Source organism: Lactuca virosa, chromosome 5, assembly GCF_052849685.1.
Source record: "Lactuca virosa cultivar CGN04683 chromosome 5, Lactuca_virosa_CGN04683_v6, whole genome shotgun sequence".
NCBI classification, from domain to species: Eukaryota; Viridiplantae; Streptophyta; class Magnoliopsida; order Asterales; family Asteraceae; genus Lactuca; species Lactuca virosa.
The window spans coordinates 84,053,638-84,058,535 of NC_136430.1; the positions used below are offsets into that span (position 1 = coordinate 84,053,638).

At 38.1% G+C, this 4,898-nt stretch overlaps 1 pseudogene; it reads left to right on the plus strand.

The window, feature by feature from the left end:
* Positions 1-797: 797 nt before the first annotated feature.
* Positions 798-3,822, plus strand: LOC145114945 (putative TPR repeat-containing protein At1g05150 pseudogene; annotated as a pseudogene).
* The last annotated feature ends 1,076 nt before the right edge of the window (positions 3,823-4,898 follow it).

Genomic DNA, 4,898 nt, shown 5'->3' on the forward strand with positions numbered 1-4,898 from the left:
TCTTCAAGTTATTATGTCTTGGCCTCGTATTACCCTAGCTCGATATAAGTATACATGGGGTCTCTAATCTACCTTTTTAACAATAATGTCTTATTATTATGAATTAAAGGTACACAACAAGGAAGATGGTAACCGGTAAAAACCTTACATCTTAAATTTCAACCATACATCTCAAATTTCACTTACCCGAATAATTCTAACTCCATTATTGGCATATAGTTTATAGTTGGTCATTTAGTGGGACACAAGTGCCTAACCATTATAACCAAAGCATTTAGATAGGCAAGTACTCAATTGGGCCAACACCTAGATATTAAAATAGGCTGAAATGCTAATAATAACAATACACATTAAATACCTCCACATTTAAATCTTATTTTTGGACAATTTTCATCATAGTTAGAGATTTCTTCATATAATTTTTATTGCAAACACTCTGGTTACATTATTCATAGTTCCAAAAAGAGGTTCATTTGGTTGCATCTTCACATTTAAAGGATCAAAATATCTAGCCCCAAATAACAGATGTTGTAGTATGCTCTTAACTTTTTTATCTCGAAAATCATCAATGAAAATATAAACAGTCTCCTTACCGGTAGATTATTCATACATTCTATTTATTTATTTGTTCATTTAATTTAATTTCTTTACCTATTTATTTATTCTTGTGTGGCTCTATGTTATGGTATAAACAAATCATAAATCTTTCTTTTAAAGTTTGACTAAAAAAAGAATAAAGTCCAAACATAAAACCTTTTAAACCAAATAAGTGTAATGAAGTCCACAACACCAACCATTTGGCTTTAATATACTTAGCAATAATGCCGACCTAATTCATAAAGTTGCATAACATACCCTCCAAATAAGATTTTGTAAGCAAGGAATGAATGAACCGAATCTCGTGCGGCTACATAGTCCCCCTCCATCACCAATCACCATCATCACTCCACAAGCCAGACAGGCACCGGAGAAGATAATGAGGAGAAAATTGAAGCTATACAGATAACATCATACCTCATTTTCTTTCTCTCCTATGTTAATTTGTACTATTATCTAACATTTCTTCTTTATAAGATCCATTTTTGGTATCAAATTGGATTTCATTTCCCTAAATTACAGTGCTCACGGCTTATAGATTCTCCCCAATCAATGTATTTTTCTGGGTTAGGGTTCTACGTTTTTTAGAGCGGCTTATACGCATTCCATTTTGTTAAATTTTTTATTTTTGCAACTTTGTAACCTTAAAGTACAGAAAAAATGGCGACTAGAGGTAGCAGATCGGAGAAGGTAAAGAGGATCTTCCAGCAATTCGATTTGAACAGAGATGGTGGTCTTAATAGAGAAGAAATGTCCGCCCTTGTTGTTGCTGTTAACCCTAGAGTTAGATTTAGCGATGAGCAAATTAGTGCCATCCTCGACGAGGTTTTCCGTACGTACAGCGATTTCATCGACACTGATAAAGGGCTTACTTACGACGGCCTGTTACGAACCTATGACGACGGCGCCGGGGACGTCGACCGTGATTTTGAAGCATTAGCGCTTGAACTGAAGTCCAACGATGATAACGATAACAGCAATAACAACAATGAACCCGCATCTTCAATGGCGTTCGAAGAAGCTTCCACATCGTTGGTTGTCGATGAGAGAGTAAAGTCACCGGAGCCGCAGAAGCAACATCGAACGGCGACATGGGCCGCGTCGCCAAACCACGGGATTATCTTCGACGACACATGGAAACTCGTCGACGATTTAGAAATTCTGATAAAGCGGTTAAAGACGAAGCAAATGAAAGATTTAAAAACCAAAGGCGAACATTCCGATGCCTTTTCCGATCCAGGGTGGTCTAGAGAGCTTGGTCCATCCATGGAGATGAACAAACAGATCATTTGGGACGAAACCAGACACGATTACACCATTTTCGTCAAAGAATTAGGGGTTTTAAGATCTAGAGCAGACGGGTCAAGATCAAGAGAAGAAGCATTCGATGGACATATGGCAATCGGTCGTCTTCTCTACGATCAACAGTTATTCAAAGAAGCCCTGGTATGTTTCAAAAGAGCCTGCGAACTACAACCCACCGACGTCAGACCCCATTTCCGGGCCGGAAACTGTTATTACGTTCTCGATCAACAAACTGAGTCAAAAGAAGAGTTCATATTAGCGTTAGATGCAGCCGAAGCAGGAGGTAATCAATGGTCTTATCTTCTCCCCCAAATTCACGTCAATCTTGGAATCGCTCTTGAAGGTGAAGGTATGGTTATCAGTGCTTGCGAGCATTACAGAGAAGCCGCCATTCTTTGCCCTACTCATTTTCGAGCTTTGAAGCTTCTGGGTAGTGCTCTATTCGGTGCCGGAGAGTATAAAGCCGCCGTGAAAGCCTTAGAGGAGGCGATTTATCTAAAAAACGATTATCCCGATGCACATTGTGACCTTGCTTCAGCTCTACACGCAATGGGTAATGATGATAATGCTGTTAAAGAGTTTCAGAAAGCCATTGATTTGAAACCTGGACACGTGGATGCTTTGTATAACTTGGGTGGTCTTTATATGGACATGGGCCGATATCAAAGAGCTTCAGAGGTTTACACTCGGGTTTTAGGGTTATGGCCTAACCATTGGCGAGCTCAGGTGAACAAAGCGGTGTCTTTATTAGGCGCCGGTGAAACTGAAGAAGCTAAAAAATCGTTAAAAGAGGCTTTGAAGATGACTAGTAGAGTTGAGTTACATGATGCCCTTTCTCACTTGAAGCAACTTCAAAAGAAGAAAGGAAACGGAAACGGAAACCGGAATGGAATCGGTGAGGATGCGTTTATCGTCATCGAACCATCAAAATTCAAAACTTTAGGTGAAAAAACGACATTAAGGCAAGAATTAGCAACGGCTCTTGAAATTCGGTCTTTTCAGAGGGTTACACGGCTATTCCGGTGTGATGTTGAGCTTTTAAAGAAGGAAATGAACGATTCCAAGACCCCGTTAACGTATTCCGGTTACGGTGTTCCGGAGAAGTCTATACGAAAGGCGGCATTGGAATCCATTCTTCGAAGACTACTTGGTTTCTTGAAACCCGAAACTTTTGTAGGATCCGTCAAGGCGATTAATTTAAAAATCCTTTCCGTTCTTGACGAATCGGAATCCGGAAGGGTCGATTTGGGAATGTTTTTCGCGGTTCTAGCTCCGATTTGTGGTGGTTCGCCGGAAAAACGAAAAAGGGTAGCGTTCGATTCGCTTCTATGGCGTCCGGTTACCGGAACCGGAATCTCCGATTCCGGACGGATTACAAAAGCTGATGCGACACGTTACATAAATTTATTGAGATCAATCTACATTCCATCACATAACACGAGCGAAATGACGGAGATTCACGGTGAAACGGATGATTCATTGGTGTCATTAACCGACTTTCTTGCTATGTTTGATGATCCGGAATGTGGTTTTGGTGTAATGTCGATTCTATTGAAGCTGGAAAGTGGCGATCGGAATCGGCATGGGAATACGGTTTGCTCGGTTTGTCGGTACCCGGTAATTGGGGCGCGGTTTAAGGAGATGAAGCTGCGGTTTAGTTTGTGTAGCGGGTGTTACAGTGAAGGGAAAGTGCCTTCGGGTTTGAAGCAAGAAGAGTATTGTTTTAAAGAGTATGGAAGTGGGAGTGAAGCCGTGAAAGATAAGTGTATGTGGTTTAGTTCACATCATAATCCTAAAAAATGAATGATTCTTTTGTAATATTTCATTCATGTAGAGCTTTTAGTTGCGAGTGTGTGATAATGTTTTTGACACTAATCATGTTGTATGATATTTAACGATTTATGTGATCTTTTTTTTTTATGTATGTTGTATCACTATAAATTTTAATAAAAAATATAATACAGAGTACAGGGGTAGATTGGGGAATTGAATTTATGCAACCAAAAGGGTTGTACTACCAAACAACAAATAATTAAATGGTTAGTTGGGATGGTAAAAGAAAGAGGGGATGAACCGGGTTTATTGTTGGATAATAGTGGTTGGCATGATTATACTTTTTACCAAACACTGATTGTTTAAGTTTAACACACTTGATTAATAATGCATTTGGCTCCACATCATTATATCTTTATGTTTTGTGTACTTCTAAATTCTCCTAAAAGTTTTTTAAAGAAGTCCAAAAGCATTAGACTTTTGGAGTTGAGTTATATGGAATTATGGATCAAAGGCCAAGTGTAAAATCAAGGTTTTAATATTGTGAGACGTGGGTTTGACGGCGAGGTCAAGCTCAAATCATAACTTTTTCGAAACGTAACATATATATATATATATATATATATATATATATATATATATATATATATTAAAAAAGATAAATCATAGAGTTATAGAATTATATTAAATATATCAAGTTTTTAGTAATGTTATATTATCATTTTGATATAAAAAACTTAACAAAAACTAAATTGTTTTAAGTCCGGTAAAAAAAAAAAAAAAACCCCGCGCCTTGAAAAAGTCTCGTGCCATAACGCGATAAGACACATATTGACATGTTATTTGGACGTCATGTTTAATAAACCCGCCTTGGACTTTTTCGTAACAGCTACATCACGCCTCACGCCATGATACGCCTTGGCGCAAACCATGACACAACTTTTGTAACGTTCCGTACCAATAAAATTTTCAATTTTAAACCATCAAATCCATACAACCATTTGTTTCAAAACTAATCAGAGTAAAACAATAATAATCAGTGTAGAAAAAGCCATCAGGGGATGTTGTGCAGTCAAGTCGGACCATTCGCTTTGGAACTGGAAGTACCTAAAAATATTTAAACAACAAAACCGTGAGCACAAAGTTTAATGAGTTTCCTAAAATACCACATACCATACATATGATAAGGATTGCTATGGGCAGAACCATAGTCTTACTGTCAC